This window comes from Cervus elaphus, chromosome 11, assembly GCF_910594005.1.
Source record: "Cervus elaphus chromosome 11, mCerEla1.1, whole genome shotgun sequence".
NCBI classification, from domain to species: domain Eukaryota; kingdom Metazoa; phylum Chordata; class Mammalia; order Artiodactyla; family Cervidae; genus Cervus; species Cervus elaphus.
Window position 1 is genome coordinate 88,959,634 of NC_057825.1, and position 22,462 is coordinate 88,982,095.

Here is a 22,462-nt window from a genome sequence, read left to right on the forward strand (position 1 = left end):
AGAGGAAGAAAAGAAGACAGGTGAGAGTCTGGCCAGCAGCCAACTTCTCAGGCTTCAAGGATGGGTCCTTCTCAAGGGAAAGAGTTTGATAGTTTTACAAAGTGGCCAACAGGCAGGCGTAGCGACATAATACAGGGTGGTGGTGGTTTAGGCACTAAATTGTGTCCAACTCTTTGTGACCCCGTGGACTGTAGCCCAGCAGGCTCCTCTGTCCATGGGGATTCTCCAGGCAAGAACCCACTGAAGTGAGCTCCCATTCCCTTTTCCAGGGGATCCTCCCAACCCAGGGATAAAACCCTGGTCCCCCACATTGCAGGCAGATTCTTCACCGTCTTGAGCCGCGGAAGCTCAGTACAAAATCAATAGGTGGGACCCTTTGTGCAAAAAGCAGGGGAAAAGTACCTATTAGCATTACTAAAATCTCAAGCTTTTTCTTTCCTGGTCTCTCTCTCCACTTGTCATGATGTTTCTTGCTTTAAAACACCTTATAGATATGTTTTATTGTGATAAAATATACACAGAAGTTACTATCTTAACGCTTTTTAAGCGCACAGTTTGGTGGCTTTAAGTATGTACATGTTGTTGAGCATGTCATGATATTTGTTACGTGCTATTTCTGGTCTTGCTCTCTCTGGGGTGTGAGGAGACTTGCAGGGTGAGCCCAGCTCCCCAGAGGCACCCTGGGCCCCAGCGACAGTACCCAAGCGTGCATGTGATCCCGGACAGCTGGGTCCGCCAGCAGGGGGATGGATATGCGGATGTGAGCAACCCAGCTGGGGGCACGGAAGCCAGTCAAAGGTTTCTTCTTCCCAGAAACCAGTCACCCCAACCCACAGTGAGCAGGTGACCTTGAGGGTGTCGCAACATCTACTCTGGGTACGTGGATTAGGGGAGAGGAGAGGCTCACCCGTGTCTGTCTTCTGCAGAGACGCAGCAGGGCTACCAGCCTCGAAGGGGTAGCTGCCACCATGCCCTGCCCGAGAGAGGCACACACCTCCCTCCAGCCTTTCTGGTGTCCAGGTCCCATGTGGCAGGGGCGAGAACCCACCCAGGGGAGGCAGGGAGGTGGGAGTAGGTGGGATCACAGGAGCCAAGGCCCCAGGGCCCTGCACACACCCCACTGTCCCACTGAACTTCATTTTCTTTCACAGTTATAATGTGAAAGGAAAACCATTAAGTATGTCCAGACTGCGACTGCATGGGCATGAGCCCCCAAGCCCAGGGCCCACCTGAGCAGGAGGCTCTGGGACCACAGGGGTCGCATACTTCCAGAGCCACCCCGGCCAGCAGATGACCTTCTGCACCCGCACGTTACAGCCCCGCAGGAAACAGAGCAGCATAATTCTGTCGAAGAAGGAACCTCTAGGAGTTATGCAATCAGCATGAACTAAGAATGATTTCCTAAAACTGAACTGCAAGAAGATGCCGTGGTGGTCATGCAATGGGGCTGGGCCGCCTGCAGGTTAGGCCAGAGGCAGCACAGAAAAGAGGCAAACCTCTGTGCTGCGACCCCCACCCCGAGGCTCAGGAACAGTACACCCCTTGCCATGCGGGCTGTGAGAGCTCCTTTCCCCCATCACTCAGGATGTAGACACGCCAGCCCTTGACTCTCAAGGGAGAAACACACTTGGAACAGATAAGGCAATCTGCTCAGGACTTTCCTTTAAGCCTTTGACATGAGGAACATCTAAAAGCTTCAGGCTGCTCTCACTGCTGGCCTGGCATGAATTTCCCAAACACTCCTACAGAGTGCCGAACCCGACACTGGTGTTAGAGTTGGGTGCGGGGAGAGCAGGAGGCGGTGGCAGAGGGGATGAGGAGAGAAAGTCAGTGACATCACATGTTGGCCTGTGTAATTCCTTCTTGCGGCTCAATAGACACTACCTTTGGAAGCAAGGTCTCAGGGTCCCCCTGGGGATTATCTACAAGGCCGAGTGTGTAATCTACACACCAAGCATTAAAGTGAGGGTTTCCTACCAAAGCAAGAAAAAGTCTCAGAGGTTTCTCCCAGTCAGCTGGGGACCTGTCACAATCTGATTTTGCTGGCACCACCACAAACCACTCTGGGCCCAAGGTGGCCAGTGACCTGTGGAACCAGAAGGAAGGACTCACAGACGCTTTGTACACCTCTTGAGAGGAAGTGTCACTGGCCTGTCACAAACAGTCTATGAACAAATGCATTTCCTTCCCCTCTCCCTACCAGCCCTGTATCCATCCGTCCGTCCATCAGTCAGTACAGTTCCTGGGCTCCACGCTGACCTCTGCTTAAGCAAAACCTGGACTAGACAGCAAACACTGTCCAACCACAGCCAGGAGATAGCATAGGTGCCCCTCAGCATCCCGGGCATGTGGAGGGGTGCTCCCTCAGCCTTGGGGTGAGTCCCCTTGCTATCCCACCCCCTGGGTTCCTTACCTGGGAGCTCTCAGCTGCTGAACTTGCAAAGATGTTTCAGGAACTAATTAGAGGTAACAAAACCACCATGTTCCACAGAGGAAGGACACTGGGTTTTTAATCATAATTTGAGCAGTACAAGAACAGTTCCTTTCTGTTACCTCCCCACCCCCAACCCCATGGAAAAACTCTTCAGTGCCCTGGGCTCTCTCTGCAATTTCTGTTCAGACACAACTGCAGCAGAGGCCCTGTGATGGGCAATGAGGCCTCTGCTTCTCCTTCACCACGTGGTGGGCTCCCTAGGAGGGTCCCAGACCCAGAAGACAGGGTCTGACCTCTGTCACGTCTCACGGGGGCACAGGTACCACTTCCTGGGCAGGTGCCAGTCCCAGGCCCACCACTTGGCTTTTACACGCGTTATCTTATTTAGTCCTCACCATACCCATGACACAGGGCTCCTCCCAGCCTCCCTGCCTTCTGGTCCAGTCTATGGAAACACCCCCATTTTACAGATGAGGAAACTGAGGCTGGGACAGGTTGAGAAATCTGCCCAAGTTCCTGCAGCCCAATTCAGACTCAAGTCTATCCAACTCCTATGCCTGACCTTCTGACCATGGGCTGTCATGACACACAGGTACACATAGGTACCAGCTATGACCCCCAAAAGAGTGCAGACAACAGGTTCAGTGGGCCTAGACACCAGGTTGATCCATCTCTTCCAGAGGCTCCATCTGTTGCCTCTTGTGGTATTTCCACTGCCTCCAATCCCCCCACTATAAGCAGGGTCTACCGAGAAGGAGCAAGGGTGTGAACGTCCAGACTCCCCACAGCTTAACCTCCCTAAGCCCAGCTGCCCAGACTTCCAGCCCCCTAGGCTTTGCTTGGAGCAGCTGGACTGTGTGAAGGCCAGAAACACGTGGCCTTGGCAGGCTCCGAGACTCATCAGAAGCACAGGAATCCTCCCTGGAGCACCTACGTGGGTTCAGATGTAGGCATGGCCGCCGCCAGTAGCCCTGGGGAGACAATGCACAGTTCAGACGGAGACTCAGAGGCCACAGGTGCCTCTCGCCTGAGGTTCAAAGCCGGGCCTTGCCTGCCCCGAGGCCATCCAGCCAGCCTCCCTCCAGGCAGGAATCCCTTCTGGGCTGCTCCTGCCAGCATCTCATTTTGTTTAAATAGCTCCAACGAGGGGAATCTCAGGATTGTGAACTTAGTAAAGGGGGGGTGGTGGCAAGATGAAAATCTACACGTAATGGAAGAAAGACCTTGTTAAAGACGGACCCCAGCCCTGAGGCAGAGGGAACCCAGGCGGCCCTCCAGGAAGGACAAGGGCCGCAGAGCTTTCGCTTCAACTTTTGGAACGCAGGTGGCTGCTTCCAACAGGAAGAATGGCCAGAGAGAGGACAGCCTACTTACCTGTGAGCTCACAGGTCAGGCCCAAGGGGAAATGTTGCCGACAGATGCTAGACACCCATCTCCCCCGACCACAGAGCAGGATGCCCCGTCTGCATGTGCGGCCCCGCGTGCATGCACAGGGTTGGGACCTGGCTGTGCCTTGAGCACGGGACACCCTCCATCCCCTTCCACCCGTCGGCCTGGTGACCGCTTCACCTCCTCTGCAGACACTCAGCTCTAAGGCCCCGACCTGGAAGAGGCATTGTCAGGCCCCCAGCCACGCTGGCAGAGGTGACCATGCCCTGCTCTCACCTCCACTACAGTTGGTATTTGCTTCCAGGCTCCTACCTACTCCACTGTGTAGATCAGCAGCTTGCCCTAGAAAATCAAGGCTCCACAGCTCGTCCACTTTCAAATCCCCTAAGCCAGGCTTCCTGAGCAAAGGAGTGAGGGTGAGGTTTTGGCGTCAGGGAGATGTGGGGAGGGTGGAGAGAGGTTGCAGCTGGTCCGTTTGGATGAAAGATGTCTTAGCTTTAGAGAAGGTGATGAGGAAAAGCCTGCAGAGAATGACCTAATGCAGGCGGAGGGGGCAGAAACCAGTGGAAAGACAGGCAAAAGCAAGTGTGGCCGTGTGGAGGGCAGCCAGGATCTCACTTCCTCTCCTGCTATGCTTGGGGCTGCAGGGTCATGAGGCTCAGAGCAGAAGCTCAGGAAGTGAGGGTGGTACCTACATCTTGAGGTCTTCAGGTGACACCCATGAACAGCCATGTAGGGGACAAAAATATGCAGAAATGGGTCACAGGGAACCCAGGGTCTGCTGGTACCAAGGTAACTTCTGGAACCAGCTTCAAAGGTATCTTCTCTTATGAATTATATTCCAACACCTGAAATTTATCTGCAAACATGGCAGGATTTTTAACTGCCAAACCTGCAATATTGTGTGACTTAGTATTTTTCAATGCAAGAGGTTTGATAGCCAGGTACAGATGCTAGCTTCAGGGTCAGAAGTGATCAGGAAGAAAAAGGGAACACACTGCAGGCAGGGGCAAGGAGGGAGGCTGGCAGGACCAGTAAGACCAGGAGACCCGTGCCTGACCCTCCTGCGAGAATAGCCATAAATGTCACATCGAAAGCAGCCGCGCGGCATCCTCATCACCCCAGTGCAGAGTTTCTCTTCAAGGAAGAGGTGACAGTTCACAAGTGCCCCGGCTTACAGAGACACCAGTGACACTGGCTTCAGAGGACGGCAGGCAAAGCAGCAGAGGAATGTGTGGAGTAACTGGCCAGACGGGATCAGGAGAGTTCAGGGGAAGGCGAGGAGGGTTCAGAAATATGTGACACAGAATGAATCACTTTGGGCCGAATGGCTCACGGGACAGAGGGCTCTTTCTCTCCCCATCCCAGCATCTGGAACTCTGCCTTCAAAACACAGATTAAACTTTGCTACCCCAGGAGAGTCTTTTCGAGAAATTACTTGAAATGGTTAGTGTTGGGTTTCAGGTGGGAACTCTACAGAGAAGCGGGTAGCTCTTGTGACAAACCCAAACAAGTGAGATTCTGACCCTGCACCCAGACAGCTCCACACAGACACGTGAACCTACAGGAACACACCTGTAGGCCAGCAGTGGGTGGGAAGACCACGGCGCCTGACTAGTCTCCCGAGCTCCCTCCTCGCATCATTCAGCCATAATTATTACTGCGGCTGAGAGCGTTATTAACAGTAATTGCAGCTACATTTCAGCACTTACGACATGCCCTGCATCATCTCATTCAATATTCAAAGCCAGTCCTAGGAAGCAGGTACTGTTCGAGGTCCCAGTTTGGAGATGAGAAAGTCCAGGTATAGGAGATTAAGTCACTTGCCCAAGGTCACCCAGCTTGTAAGTGACAGACATGTCAGCTCATGTTACAGGGCCCAGCCAGCCACCCTCTGCTTCCCCCATCCTGTGGAGCACAGCCAAAGGACACAGACACTCTAGAAAAGTCCTCTTCTCCTGGACCTAAGCCAGCTGTGCTGTGATACGGAGATAACCAGGGAGCCCAGAGCCTAGGGTCATCCGTGAGTGGTGTCACCTTTAGCAAGTCCCTTCACTACTCTCAACCTCAGGTTCTTTACGTTTAAATGACAGAGCTGGGTCAGCCCCGTCCCTAACTTCTGGGATGATATGGGGCTGGCATCTTCCTAAACCATCTATCTGGGGAAGAGGAGTATGGACATACTCGGCCTCATTCTGATGCTCTGTGTGCAGGTGCATCCCTTGCCTTGAACCAGGATCAGGCAAAAGGCTGTGCATGCTTGCCTCAGTGAGTGTGAGCAGTTGGTTGTAATTTTGTCTTTTGATTTAGCATGTCCATCGAATATCAGAAGATGGGAGAGATCCAAAACTAGAACCTAAAAGGGCACTTTCCGTTTCTACATTTTCAATGCAGTCTTGACAGGGGCTTGAAGATATATTCGAAGCTTACAGTCCAGGATGAATGCTCTTGGGTCAGTGAGCTTGGGACCCTCAGCTGCCCTTCCGAATGACCTGTGGGTGGCCAGAAGCCGCAAAGTCCAGCTTGATGAGTCTAAGGCAATACCTTAGACTCCGACCTCCTAGAAAATAAGCCAGTGTTACGTGAATGCTCATGGGTATTTTCCATGTCTGTGTTTGTATATCTGTGGGTGGGAAAACCCAAAGTGTTCAGATTGAACCTTCAGGATCAGGGAGGTGGAAGAGACAGGCAGACGCATGTCTGCACTGCAACCCTGTACCACTTTCTAATCCCAACTCAGGGTCTATTATCACAGAGGAAAAAGGAGCCCTGCTGTCAGGACTGGGTTCGAACCGTAGCTCTGCCGCTCCTTAACTGTGAGACCTTAGCTGTGTTATCTAACCTCGATGAGCCTCTGTGTCCTCATCCATAAACAAGGACAACACTTCCTCACATGACTATTGCAAGGATTAAATAATGCAAAGTCAGAGGAAAATGGACTCTCCCTCACTACATGGAAAGCAGATGAGTGTGGGCTGCTGAAGCCCGCACACAATCCCACATTCCCATCCCACATTCCCATCGACACGTTCCCACTTCCAGGCCCCAAGCATTGTTTGCAACCCTGACCCTCTCCAAAGGCTTGGACCTCAGACCTCGTGTCTCCTGCCCTTCTCCACTCCTCCTCCCTGGTTCTAGGTGGGGCTGAAGACCAGATACCCTCCCTCTCCTTTATCCCATCACCAAGCCACATAACCTCCCACAAGTCTTGCCTCCACCTTACCCATCTTATCCATCCCTCTGCATCCCTACTGCCACTGCCAAAACTCAGGCCTCATCATCTCTCCTCGGTCTTCACAATAATTGCCTGACTGGTTTTCCTGACCAAAGCATTTTCACCTCTGTTCCTGCTGCCAGTGAGCTTCTAGAGCACTTGGACCACCAGACCCCTTCCCTCTAAACTCTGCTCACAGAGGCCCGTCTGAAGTCCTGCCCAGAGACTTCAGGTGCATAACCTGGTCCTAAACCCCATTTCTACTTGGCTTCTCCCACCCATTCCTGGCGGGCACCAGCCACCTTCCCTGCACACGACCTGTCCTCACTCAGCTCAATGTCTCAGACTCACGCCACTAGGGTCCTAACTTGGGTCCTTGCAGTTATGCAACCTTGGCCTGTTGCCAGCATCTCAGTCTCCTTCACTATGAAAAAGAGATAAAAGATATACATCTCCCACACGGGGTTATTGTAAAGACTGACTGCAGGGACTCAGGATAAACAGGTAGTACATGGGGTGGCTCTTGATGAGGGTGAAAGAGGAGAGTGATAAAGCTGGCTTAAGACTCAACATTCAAAAAACTAAGATCATGGCATCCAGTCCCATCACTTCATGGCAAATAGATGGGGAAACAATGGAAACAGTGACAGACTTTATTTTCTTGGGCTCCAAAATCACAGTAGAACAGTCACAGCAGTCATGAAATTAAAAGATGCTTTTAATCCTTGGAAGAAAAGCTATGACAAACCTAGACAGTGTAATAAAAAGCAGAGACATCACTTTGCTGACAAAGGTCCGTCTAGTCAAAACTATGGTTTTTCCAGTAATTGTCTATGGATGTGAGAGTTGGACCATAAAGAAGGCTGAGCACCGAAGAATTGATGCTTTCGAACTGCGGTCCTGGAGAAGACTCTTGAGAGTCCCCTGGATTGCAAGGAGATCAAACCATCCAATCCTAAAGGAAATCAACCCTGAATATTCATTAGAAGGACTGAAGCTGAAGCTCCAATACTTCGGCCACATGATGCAAAGAACTGACTCATTAGAAAAGACCCTGCTGCTGGGAAAGATTGAAGGCAGGAGGAGAAGGGGATGACACAGGATGAGATGGTTGGACGGCATCACCAACTCGATGGACATGAGTCTGAGCAAGCTCCAGGAGATGGTGATGGACAGGGAAGCCTGGTGTGCTGCAGTCCATGGGGTAACAAAGAGTCGGACACCACTGAGTAACTGAATTGAACTGAGATGGGTGGGATGGGCTAGGAGGTGGGAGGGAGGCGCCATATGTATACCTATGACCGATTCATGTTGATGTAGAGTAGAAACCAACACAATATTATAATTATCCTTCAATTAAAGATAAATAAATTTTTAAAAAAAGGAATGACTAAACAAGAAAGCCGTAGAGACCGTGGCAGGAGCAGGTGGGTGCTGCACCGTTGAGAAACCTTTGTTTCTTAAGGCCCGGTAAGTGTGACGCAATGCCTCACACTGCTACACACACATCTTCCTCTCTGCTCTCCCCAACCCTCACCCAGGTTAAAACTTTACAGCGCAGTGCTACCCGCTGATATGGTGGCCTGAGAGGACACCCACCCCCACGCCCCACAAAGGAGCAAAACATCTCTGTTAAAACTGTTAAAACAGTTAACCAGGATGCACCGAGCATCTCCTCTGGATGAGGCGGGCCCTGTGCCCACTCCCATCCATCCCCTGCCCTTTCTTGTTAGGAGGAAGCAGAGTTGAAGGTTCATCAATGATCCTGGACCAGGGCTGGGGGCTGAGGCAAACTTCCTCTTACACGGGCCCGGCTCCCGTCCTGGCGGGCCGAGGGCCCCGAAGGGGACTGCAGAGCAGCCGGTCGAGTATGACTGAGCCCTCCCGGGGTTTCCTGGCTGCTGAATCACCACCACGCTCTCCCAGCGCCGAGCACCAAGGCTGCAGGAAGCTGTGACAAGCTGAGGTGTTCACACCCTGTTCCAGTCGACTGACCCTCACGTGAGGCATCAAGGTGTCAGTCAGAGGGCCACGCTCGACTTTCCCAGAGTCCCCGAGGAAAGGTGGGAGAGTGGACCAGATACAGGGCTGGGAGACGCAGTGACACGCCCTGCGGGGCCAGGGTCCCACAACTGCCAGCAAATTCAGGAATCAAACACCGAGCCCCGCCCCCCCCACAGAGGCCCACTGGCCCTGGCCCAGCCTCCCCTGGCCTCGTGGTGGCGCCCACATGGCCATCCTCGGGGCCCAGGGTCAGCAGAGGCTCTGTCTGTGCAGACCTCAGCCCAGCAGGGTTAGCCTGTTGGCAGCCCCAACACAGGCGGGCCCATCCCTCAGCTCTGTCAAGGCCATGGGCGCACATCACTCACCACCAGTGGCTTAGAAGGAGGCGACGAGTGGGGAGGAGGTGAAAACATAAGCAATCCTTGAACTCTGCCCTATTTCCTCCACGTGATGAAGACAAACTCATCCTTCCCACCACTCAGCTCGGACACCCCTAGAACCACCCTGCAAGGAGGCACGGCAAGGCTGGGGTTTGAGCCAAGATAAACACCAGTGGGACTTGGCCGCATTTCAGATCAACGCAGCGTTGGCCTTGGGGGCTGGGGGAGGGCTGGACTAGGGGGACGGCACTGTACCGACGCTCACTGCTACATCAGGCCTCCGTCGTGCTCCGGGTTCTCGGGGCTGACTCCAGGACACCCCTTAGGAGAACTCACCTGACTGCATAAAGACCGCTGATTGAGAAGCAGAGTTCAAACGAGGAAACAAATCCCCAGAAGATGGATTTTCAAGAATTAAAGGGGAAACACCCTGAAGTTCTTGGAACCCCGCATCACAAAGCAGGCTGGGAAGAGGTCTAAGTTCTCCTCCCCTGAAAGTGAGGGGGAGAAGGAGGAGGAAGAGAAGCGAGGAGATGAAGAAGGGAATGCAGGAAAAGAGCAGGTACCATCTTCTGAGAAGGGCCCGGATGAGAAGTGGGTGAGAGGCACTCAGAGAAGCCTCTTTCATTACGAGACCCTGACCAGACCACCCCTAGCCCAGCGCTTCTGCGCACTGGCGGTGCTTCCCGGGGGCAGCTGGTAACTGGTGGGGCAGGTCTGACTGTCACAATGACATGGGGGCTCCCCTGGTATTTACTGGGTAACAACAGGGATGCTAAATTGCTGCGATGCACAGGAATTTGTCCTCCTTAAGAGGCTAACAGTGCACCCTGTTGAGAAATTATGGACGCAGGCATGGAAAGTCTCTCAACCATAGGTCATTCAGCCTCCAACTGCACGTGGCAGAAGCACCCAAAACTCAAGGGAGACAGAATAAGCTGGCGGTACATGAACGGACAGGGCAGCTCAGGAAAGCCTTGCCAGTGGCCTGGGGGAGCTCACAGCGGACTGCAGGATCAGACTGGCTTCAGGTAACTGGGCTGCTTCCTTCCCTGACATTCAGTAATTTTCTCCATTCTGTGTTCATCTGTATGCTTCTCTATGATAACCCAGAGCATCTGGGTTGCACAATAGGAAGCCAGCCTATAAAGTAACAAGACCAACGAGCTGCCAACAAACCTGCACCCAATGATTTATAGTCTCAGGGCTCCAGACAGATTCCTGGGGGCCTGGAGAGGGACGGAGGGGAGGCATGGTGAGGAGGGCAACCGTCTCTCGGTGCACCGCCTGACTTCAGAGCCCCTGAAGTATTTCCCTCTGGCCAATGGATATTCTTTTGGCCACACAATACAAAGCTGCTCGGTGAATGCCCCCAATGCATTTAGTCATATAGGAAGAGTGTCTTTCACTGATTGGAGACACATCAGTGAGGAATGACGCACACCTGACCCCACAGTTTTGGGGTGAAGAGCATCAGGTGCCTCTTAGTGGTGTCAACTTAAGTCATTTTAAAGAAAGAAAAAAAACACGCTGGGGAAGCATGGTAGCTTTCCCCTACCAAGCCTGCTCCTGCCCTTCCCCACTTACCTTGTTAACTCTGGGGTGGGGGGATGGTAGCGATGTGACGCAAGAGAAAAGAGGGAGGGAAGAGGAAGTTTTCTGCTAAGATGGTTTAGCTCTAGCAAGAAGAGGAAAATGACAGGAAGAAGAACGTGGACAGCATCCCTGGAATATTCAGTGCATTTCCGAAGCACTGCCCAGAAGAATCAGACTCATCCAAGTGAAAGTGAGGTAGGAGCCAGAACCAGCTGATAGAATGGTATAGCCACTCTGGAGGACAGTTTGGTGGTTTCTTGCAAAACTAGACATAGTCTTACCATATAGTTTGGCAATCAAGCTCCTTGGTATTTACCCAAATAATTGAAAATTTATGTGTACACACACATACACACACACACAGAAAGCTGCACACACAAATATTTATAGCAGCTTTATTCACAATTACTCAATCTTGGAAGTAACCAAAATATCCTTCAGCAGGCAAATGGATAAACTATGGTATATTCAGACAATGGAATATTATGCAACAATAAAAAAGGAACTCTCAAACTGGAAAAAGACATGAAGTAACCTTAAATGCAGGTTCCTAAGTGAAATGAACCAATCGGAAAGGACTATGTACTATGACTGTGTGATTCCAACTACATGACACTCCAGAAAAGACCTAACTATGGAGACAGTAGAAAAAGATCACTCATTGCCAGGGGTTTGGGATGAGAGAGAGAGAGAGAGAGAGGAAGGGATGAATGGGGGAGCACAGAGGATCTGAGGGCAATGAAACTGTTGTGTGTGATACAATGGTGGATACATGTCATCACACATTTATCAACATTCATAGAATGCATAACACAAAGAATAAACCCTATTGTAAATGAGGGACTTTAGTTTATACTCTAGTTAAAAAAACATTAACTTTCATTAAAAATAATGTTCCAATATCAGCTCACTGATTATAACCAATTTGCCACACTCAAACAAGATGTTAGTAACAGGAGAAGTATACGAGAACTCTTTGTACTTTATGCTCAACTTTTCTACAAGTCTGAAACTGCTCTAAAAAATACAGTCTAGGGACTTCCCTGGTGGTCCAATGGCTAAGACTCCACGCTCCCAAAGAGGGGGGTCTGGGTTCGATCCCTGGTTAGGAAACTATATCCCACGTGCCACAATGAAGGTCAAAGACACTGCATGCTGCAACGTAACTAAGGCCTGGCACAGCCAAATATACACAGTCTGTTAGACAACTGTGTATTGACAATGGCTGCCAGGGAGAAGCTTTGATCAGTGGCTGATCTGACTAGGCTGAGCCACCTGGACCCCGAATCTCACTCTCAGACTGGGGGCATGTCAGGATGGGAGGAAGCAGGGGAAAACCCTCTGCAAATAGACCATGGATAAGGCAGATAGGAACCTGGAGGGGAGGAAAGGGAGGAACAATGGGTGAAGAGTCTTTCAGAGAAGTCTTTCAATAGAGAGGCTGATAGGCACTGCCAGGAATCTGAGCAGCTTTTGAAACAACCAAGGAAATCCAATGCCCTGGCTTCAAGCAAACCGACCTTGCTTCTGTGGTTTCTGACGTAAACCAGATGCATTCTAGATGTCCCCTCAGATGAGGACAAGTGATGAATACAGTTTTCAATCTGTTGCCAGCCAGCAGTCAGCTCCAAGATGGAGGGGGCAGAATTCAAGAGTTGTTGAAGGATGGTTTAATTCTGCTTCTGGACCCTCTGGCTACATCCAAGAGGGGTGTTCCCGTGGCCTACCAAGCGCAGCCTCTGTCATAACAAAATGCAGCTACCATCGCAGACAACTGGTCCGTCCTCCCCTTCCTCACACTTCCTTTCTCACACTGCAGGCAGGAAAGGAATAAGAGAGAAAAGGAGGCCCTTCCACCGCCTGAAAGCAGCCTTCTGTGATGACGACCCGCAAGGTAGTGAAGCTCACCACCCGTCCCCGCCGCTGTCACAACCTGACATTTTACTGTAGGCTTGTTTGCTTATTTTCTGTCTTCTTGCCACCAAGTGGGGGTGGAGGAGAGATGATTTTTTTTGGTTCACTGTATTTCCAGTGCCTAGAACAATGCCTGACATGTAGACAGCTCTGGACCTCCTGAATGAATTCAGGTCTTTTTTAAGCCAAACCTGGGAGACAGTGCAATAGAGGTGTCTGGCAATTGTGAACTAAAGGAGGTGAGACATGAACTCCTACTTGAGCAGAAGCACTTTTAGAAGGACTTTGTGGAATCTAGGTTCTTTCATTCCGGAATAAGAAGACATCATTAGAACTTTGCTGTGATGACAGTTCTCCAAGAAATGATGCAGACACTCGGGCATTTTCTTTCTCACGGGTGTGTGCAGAGAAGGATAAAGTCATCACAGATGTCCCTTCTGAACAGGTGATGTCTAACAAAGACCCGAATAAAATGAGGGAAGCAGTCCTGCAAGTATGTGGAAGAAGAGCAGTCAAAGTGAAGGAAGGCAAGTGCATGGGTCCTGAGGTGGGACTGAACCCCGCATGTTCAAGAAACAGCAAGAAGGCTGGTGCGGCTAGAAGGAGACAGTGGTGGGAAACGTGGCTGGAGGGATGCTGATAGCTGTCTCTCGGGGGAGTGCAGGAATCTGAATTTCACTCCAAGCTGGGCAGCCACTGCAAGGTTTTGAGAAGAGCAGCCACAGCGTCTGATTAGAGACATCACGTGGGGTGCTGGGAACAGAAGAAGAACTTAGAGAGGCAAGGTTGGAAGCCGGCAGCATGGGAACAAGGCTACCGCAGAGTCCAGGTGGAAGGTGAGAGGGTGTGAGGAGTGGTCAGGTGGAGAACAGAAACAGCCAGCAGGGCTTGGGAGCTCAGGAAGGCTGAGTGTGGGACCTCCTCTCCCCACCCCATCTCTGCCTCCACTATGTCCCTTCCTTCTTTACCTTCAAGGCCAGCTCAAACATCAGTGTCTTCACAAACCTTTCCTGACCACCGCAGATGGAGTATCCCATCTCCAACCCCACCCCCATCCCCCCGCCCAAAATTAAAATACCCAGTCAGTGAGTCAACAAGCACAGAGGGCTGAAGAAACCCATTAGCAAGCTCAGTGCTCACAGGCACCAAAGCCACACAAGTCAGTCTCATTTTGGTCATGACGTTCTCGCATTTCTCTAAAGTGTTCATTAACAGTTCCTGTCTGGGGTCTGCCCACTACCCCAAAGATCCTCCAGGATGCTACAGGCTGGCATGAAGGTTCTGGCCCTGCTCATCCCCAGACAGGGCCTAGGAATCCCAGTCCATGGCTTTCCTGTGAGATTCACACGCAACATCCAGGATAAGTTAGCATCCAGAAAACAACAGTGTGCCCTAGGGAGGCTTTCTAGAGGCTCACACAGCATCTAATGCTGCTCACCACACGGCCCTCTGATGCCACCGTGGGCTGGCCTACAGCGTCCCAGACTCAGGAGTGAAGGACGCACAAGGAGCAAAGTGAACAGGCTCAAGCTGACCTGCGACCAGGGCATGTCCAGCTGCAAAGTTACAGGCCCAGAGACTGTTGTCTGCTCCGGGCTTCTCTGCCTGCACACCCTGCCTCTGCCGCAACCTCTATGCCCAGTGTGAACACGGCCCTTCTCTCTACTTCCTTATCTGTGGGGGACAGCTGAACAGGGATGGTTGTCCCCACTGATGTGGGTCTAAGGATACTGATGGCTGCTGGGCGGGAATGCCACAACATGCTGCACACACACACACACACACACACATATGTATCTTCTAGGGAAAGGAGTCCTTTGTTTCAAGAAAGCGAGATGGCAGTGTTCCCTTCTTACTAGCAGGCAGCCAGAACATTCCTGCTAATAACCCAACAAGTGCCCAAGATGGGCAGATGTGAACATCAACACAGAGTTTTGCTGTCCAGCGATACCTATGGTTTTCTGCTTCTTATTTGGAAGGAAGGCAAATAACCCCATGTTCTGGAGGACAGCAGGATGTACCAGCCCACATGCCCATAGGCTCCCTGCCTTGCTGGATGCTAATTCTGCCTAACAGGACTCAGTAGTACTTTTGCATGGTTATGATATTAGGTTTATGGAACACCTTTTAAAACTTGGAGTACTGTATTTTTTAAAAGGCAGAAAAGGGACTTCCCTAGTGGTCTAATGGTTAAGAATCTGCCTGCCAGTGCAGGAGTCATGGGTTCGATCCCTGGTCCAGGAAGATCCCGCATACTGTGGGGCAACTTAACCTGTGCACCACAACTACTGCGCCTGCGTCCTAGAACCCACAGGTTGCAACTGCGTCGTCCCAACACCTAGAGCCCATGCTCTGAAATGAGAGAAGCCACTGCAATGAGAAGCCCATGCACCACAAAGAAGCGTAGCCTCTGCTCACTGTGACTAGAGAAAGAAAGCAGCCACAATGCAGCCAAAAATAAACAAGTAATTACTTAAAAGGCAGGAAATATAAGCAACAGAAGTGAGAACATCTTCCAGTAATTCCTTAGAGATGTGTGCCTTTTATCATTCTTAAGAAAAAATGACCCACGATCTCAAGCAGGAATGGAAATACACTGCATATGTCAGACCACCTCCAGCCTGGACCCACAGCAGACATTATTAATTGATCACAGCACTATTTCCAACTGAACTCGGATACAACCTCCAAATCCTTAGAAACAAACACTTTCAAATGATCATGATTAGCCCAGAAGATGGAACCACTTCCCACTTCAGCTCAAAAAATACCTGCTGCTCTGTCAATGATGCTTTGAAAGTGACAGGTGGAGAGGGGAAGGGAGGAAAAGAGAAATGAAGAGAGACACTGGGCATAAATTATTTGTCATCAATAAACACGTAAGGATCAACCATTAAATGTGAGGACTGTGTGAGGCACTGCAGAGGTTGAGGATAGGGGCAAGTGGAAAGCTGGAAAAAAAGCTCAAGAAGTAGGAAATGAAACTTCTAGATGAAACACATGCACACATGCTCACACCCCTGCACACAATTATTGTCAATGGAGCAAGCTGCCATTTATCGGTATGATGACAGGTGAAAAGTGGATTCATCCTTTCTCTCCCAGGATAAGGGGACAGCACCTGAGAACATCAATAACTATTCATACCAATTTATCCACCTTCTCAAAGCAAAATGTTTTTATATAAATCAAAGCCCTTTGTTGTATTCAGTCACTCAGTTGTGTCCAACTCTTTGCAACCCCATGGACTGCAGCATGCCAGGCTTCCCTGTCCTTCACTGTCTCTTGGAGGTTGCTCAAACTCATGTTCATTGAGTTGATGATGTATCCAACCAGCTCATCCTCTGTTGTCCCCTTCTCTTCATGCTCTCAGTCTTTCTCAGCATCAGAGTCTTTTCCAAAGAGTCAGCTCTTCACATCAGTACTGTGCAAAGTACAGGAATGTCAGCTTCCACATCAGTCCTCCAATAAATATTCAGGTTTGATTTCCTTTAGGATTGACTGGTTTGATCTCCTTGCTGTCCAAGGGATACTCAAGAGTCTTCACCACCACCACGGTAAGAAAGTATCGATTCTTCAGCACTCAGCCTTCTTTATGGTCCAACTCTCACATTCATACATGGCTACTGGAAAAAGCACTGCTGTGACTATACAGACCTTTGTAGATTTTTGGAAAATTTCCGCCTGTGAAGCCTCTGAAAATAGCTCAGGTGATAAACATCCCAGGTGAAAACAGTGACTGAACCATTCATAAAAGAGGTTAAGGAGGAGACAACCAAGAAAAGCACAGAGCTAGGTAGTTAGAACAATGCAGATTTCTTTAACACTTCCTAATTCACTTCCTGGGGACCAAAACATGCTTATTCATAAAAGTTGACTACTCTTGAAGGCCAAACAGTGAGGCCATTTGCCTATTTTTGCTCTTCTTGTAGTAGAGTCAGATGACATCACAGCCCCCAGGGAAGACTTTTGGTTGAACCAAGACTAGACTCTGGGGTCACAACATGTTCAAAAATGAGAGCTGGTTGAGGGGTGGGGGGGGTCTCTCCTTAAGCCTGACTCTCTCCCCTATTCAGCAGGGCAGCCAGTACTTGCCTCGTTTAAGGAAGTATGTGTTTTGCAAGGATAGCTGCATATCATAGCCTCTTTTCTGGGATAAAAAACATGCCTCCCACACACAGCCCAGTGGTTCACTTCTCAAGACTGGGAGCTCAGATAAACTCTCCATCCACAGGGTGGGCTTGTGGGAGCTCCCAGCAGTGGGGACTGCCTCTCCATCCTTGGCCCATGAGTAGTCACCCACTGGAGCAGAACCCTCTCCCTTCAGGCCACAAAGTGTTGCTCCCTGATTAGTCAGTGAAGCACATATGTGAATGGTGAAGCAGGTTTATTTTCTTCCTGCTAGAAAACAGTTAGGCTGATTTCACCAAAGTCTTGGCCATGTTATCACACACCAGCGCTGTGCAATTTTGGTTCCTTGGATTCTGAACTGCAAGCTGAAAAGATGAAGGCATTTTGTGCCTAAAGGATTGCTCTGTTCCAAAAATGTTAAATCCTTCTTTTTTCTTTCCTATTGAATGTCACAACTGAAGAGCATCAACTGAAGGAAGAAATGCTAGATGACGGGTCACTAAGAGATTAGATGACACAAACAAAGATCAAGAAAGTCTGTAGCTAGTGTGGAGACCTATGGAAAATGTAAGCAGGCCCTCTGCTCTGAGAACAGCAGGAGTTTTATAAGGAGTGACTATCCATGCAGGTAACTCCTAGGAGAGAGTTTAGTTCCCTGACTCAGTTAAAAAATCAGCTTTTTCTCCCCCGTGACCAGCTTGCATGGGCTTTTACACAATTCCCAAGTAGTCAACATTGTTTTGAGGGGTGTCCCCACAGCAGAAGCAACTTACTTTGAACACTTTGGATTTACAAACCGATTAAGAAGAGATGGTTCTAGAAAAGGATTATCAAATAAGGTCCTTCAAACAAGATACAGATATATATATATTTTTTACCCAGAAGCTCACTCATTGCAAAAGAGGTGTGTCTCACTGGCTGCTTTGTGTCTTAGTAATACACTGATTGCCAATGCATCTGACCCCATTACTTTTACCTAATGGGAAAAAAAAATCACCTTTAATCAACCTTTGTAGACTGTCCACAACTGAGCATCTGATACTCAACCACCTATTCAGAGGTACAAAGGCCATCGAAAACGCTGCCAGCTGAATGAAGGAAGTTCCTATACACAACTGAAACAGTAAATGCTCTTTGTGTTCTGATCTGAGATTCTATCAGGCCCATGGAGATGCCTGTGTTGTCTGTGGGTACATGTCATCACTGCAGTTGGGGTGACGAGTCTGAAAGTGGAGCCAGCTATTAGCAAACGTGCTAACACAGATTCTATCTTTGGTTGGACTGAGAGGAACTAAAAATGAAGTAAAAGTGTTTAAGACTCTTCCACCTTCTGCTCTTCTTTGGGGGAAATGTCAAGTGGGGAGGCGTGAAAGGAGGGTGAGGAGGGTGAAGCCAGCCCCCAGCAGAGGGCCTTCAAGGCCGCAGCGCACAAGCGCTGTGACTTCCATCACATCACCCATTGGAGACAGGCTGCCTGCATAAACAACAGAGATCGCCCTTTAAAACAAACACCTTTTAAAAAATGTATGCTAGAAACACAAACAGGCCTCCATTAGTGAACTTATTATTAGAGGCTCCATGGTCGCAACAAAATGTGTCACACATACCTCCTGTGATTATGTCTTCTGAACAACTGAACTTCTGATTAAAGAAGGGGAGAACAACTACCATTCTATTTCATGCTTTGGGAAGTAGAATATTTCTTTTTAGCCTTCATGGCAATTACTGTCAATACGGTAAATATTTAGAGGAGCAGCTGTCTGAAAGCCTGATTACATCTAATGTCTGCTACAGAATGGCGCCCTCACAGAAGTGAAGCCAGGCCCCTCAGAGCCACAGCCTTCCATGGATGACATGGAGAAGCAGAACAGGGAGATGGCCGGGAAAACAGGCAAGGGTCCTGGGTTCAAATCCTTGTTCTGCATTTGCTGGCTATAGGAGCCTCAGCAATTCACTTAACATTTCTGTGTGTCAGTTTTCTCATCTATAAAATGGAGATAATCACAATATCTCATAGGACTGCTAGATGGGTTAAAGGAATTTGTATAATAATGGGCACTTAAAGAAATTACCCATCCCTGTTCTAAATGATGGCCATTAGCTTCTTGAAGACTGCCATGCCCTGTCATACAAAGAACTTTCCTTTGGTGGGGGGGCGTGAGGGTGGGTGGGGATTGCACCGCACAGCTTGTGGGATCTTAGTTCCCTGACCAGGGATTGAATCCAGGCCCTCGGCAGTGAGAATGCAGAGTCCTAACCACTGGTTGGCCAGGGAATTCCCTCAAGACCCCTCTTCTTGAGCCCAAGGTGTTCACTGCGTCTCTCATGTCATATTGTGAAAACCTGTGTCTGCTTCTGCTGCAATCTACAAAGAATTCAGGGGCTGGAGGCGAGGGCTAGTCATGGCCTTCTTTTGAATTAATATCACCAAACTCAGCACAAGGTCTGATACACAGTTAAATGTTTGCTGAAGTGAACAATCCAAGTATAATATAACCTAACCAAACACACAGCATCCCTCACTTTTAGCTGTCAGATCTTATTTTTGTTACTCATCCTTTGGCTTTGTAAGTAAATAAAATAGCTTCCTTGGGTGAATTAAGAATAAACGTTATGTCAGGCCCAGTTCACAAAAATCACAACTCTTTGATCATTTGGATGTATTACATGAGATGACAGATGAGATACTCCAACTGCTTCTGTTATCACTGTTAAAAGGAAAGTGTTCTGCCTTTTATCTGAAATCCAAAAAAATCCAATTGAGTCAGAAGAGCTTCTATTTTCCCCTTTATTCCACAGTAAGGGAAAGGGGCATTTCACAAGAGCATAAGCTCATATTACATAGTGAGTTGACGCTCCTTTCCTAAGTGTAAATTTCTAACTCTCAAAAGATGTCTCAAAGGGACATAAGCAATTCACTGAAACCTTCTACATCCTACATTCAAAATAAGAACTGATTTGAAAGGATGCCCTCAATCAAATAAGGTCCCACTATCTTGATCAGGAACTTGGAGTAATGCCTTTTATATTTTTTTCTCCCCACAAGGAAAGTTAAAATTGAGATCTGCTTATCTAAGTCAGGAAGAAAACTTTCCTCATTTCACAGGCAGTAATGGAAGTTTTGCACTATAGGCACCACATGGGAAGAAAGAGTTTATTAGTGAAGACCTTTAGCTGCTGGGAGATCCTGAATCATTAAAAAAGCATTAATGAATGATGAAGTTATGTAACAATATAGAACCTGTATGCACCTATCAATAAAATACCAAAATACATGAGGCAAAAATGAATAGAACTGCAAGGAGAAACAGATGAATTCACTATTATAGCTGGAGGTTTCAACACCCTTCTTTCAGAAATGGACAAATCCAGCAGGCAGAAAATAAGGAAGGACATAATTGAACTCAACACCACCATCAACCAGTTGGATATAATGACATCTATGAGCTACTTCATTCAACAACAGCAGAATACACATTCTTCTCAAGTTCACATGAATATTCACCAAGACAGACTACATTCTGGGCTATAAAATATACTTGGACACATTGAAAGGCTTCCTAGATGGCTCAGTGGTAAAGAATCCACCTGCTAATGCAGGAGAGGGAGGAGACACAGGTTCCGTCCCTGGATCGGGAAGATCCCCTGGAGGAGGTAATGGTAACCCACTCCAGTATTCTTTCCTGGAGAATCTAATGGACAGAGGAGCCTGGAGGGCTACAGTTCATGGGGTCATAAAGAGTCAGACACGACTGAGCACACATTGAAAAGAATAGAAATCATACCATGTCTGCTCTCAGACAATAAAGAAGGTAAACTAGGTAACAGAAATATAGCCAGAAAATCCCCACACACTGGAGATTAAACAACATTTCTAAATAAAACAGGGGTCAAAGAAGAAATCTCAAGAGAAGTCAAAAGTATTTTGAAGTAAAAAAAAAAAAGAAACACAACCAACTCATCAGAATTTGTGGGATGAGGTGAAAGCAGAGTCAACAGGGAAATTTTTAGCATTGAATGAATATGTTGGGAAAGAAGAAAGATCTAAAATCAATAATTAAGTTTTTACCTTAGAAAAACTTAGAAAAAGAAAGGGAAATTATATCCAACAGAAGCAGAAGAATGGTGAAGTCATTCATTTTAGTTACTATTCTGCCCTACTCTAAGTATCTGAAAATTATTCATCCACTAGGGACAGTACTTCTCAAATTTCTTCATTAAAACCCCCAAAATGGCAAAGAAAAGGAACTCATACCTGTTCCTCTAGAGTATGGGGGCACAGCTTGAAACAATCAAAATTTTAAAGTCACAATTTATTTGAAGACTTATACCTGGAGAACTAATTTTGACACTTCAATCTTGCATTCTATTCACTAATATATTTGAGTTTGTTTTAATATAGAAAACAACGTTATGCCTGTCTAGTGAAGCTGTTTTCTGATTCTTTAATTATTCCTTTTACTATATCCTAGGAGATGTGCCAGGTTTGTCTGTGGCTCTACGTACGCCATGGCAGACTCCCCGGTACTCTTGTTTGAGAAGTGGACCTGAAAATATATGGTTTTTATTAACCTGAATGTCACAGGGAGGACTGAATGTCACATGGAGGACCACAGGCTTGCCTCGTGACCCCAAATTCCTGCAAAGCACAAAGTTCCAGAAAGAATAGGAGGGCAGAGGCAAGTTCACCACACCTTTCAGGGTAGTGAGACCCAAGGACCACCCAATACCTGCCTACTTCTCACGATTTTTCCACCCCAGCTTCCTAGGACAATGACACATTCCCAGCCCCAATGAATGGTTCATTACAGGACAAGTCTCAGATTAACGGAACTGAACAGAAACTCTAAAAACAGATTCAACTGCTCCTAAGAAAGTCTCAAGTGGCAAAAATTTGAAATCAGTGAGTAGAGAATAAATTATTCAACAAATGGTGTTTGAGGAACCAGATCATTTTGACAAAAAGGCAAGTTAGATTCCTATCTCACATCTGAAACCAAAACGCATTCCCAAAGAAGTGAAATTTAAATACCCCAAGCAACAACATGAAAGTATACAGGAAATGAAAGATCAAAGAGTTATAGAAAATCTCTTCCTACTCCAAGACAAAAGTAGAAGTCACAAAGAAATAATGAAACGATTTTAAGTCCTTAAAAATTAAAAACAAAAACAGAACCATACTTCTGTAAACCTAAATATACACACCTGTAAATTTAAATAGCAAAATGACAAAACAAGGAAAATAATTCATATATCTTTTTTAAAAAACTGCTTATGAATCAATGAGAAAATAACTCACCTGCCCAAAACATGACCTAAGGACAGAAATGGGTAAGTCTCAAGAAAATAAATTCAAATACTTAACATGAAAAGCATGCAATTGTAGCAAACTTTGGTTTT

At 48.1% G+C, this 22,462-nt stretch overlaps 1 protein-coding gene across 2 annotated transcripts in view; it reads right to left on the reverse strand.

Moving 5' to 3' along the window:
- TGFA (transforming growth factor alpha) overlaps positions 1-22,462 on the reverse strand; it is a 109,786-nt gene that overhangs the window by 74,660 nt on the left and 12,664 nt on the right. The gene's annotated exons all lie outside the window — the stretch shown is intronic.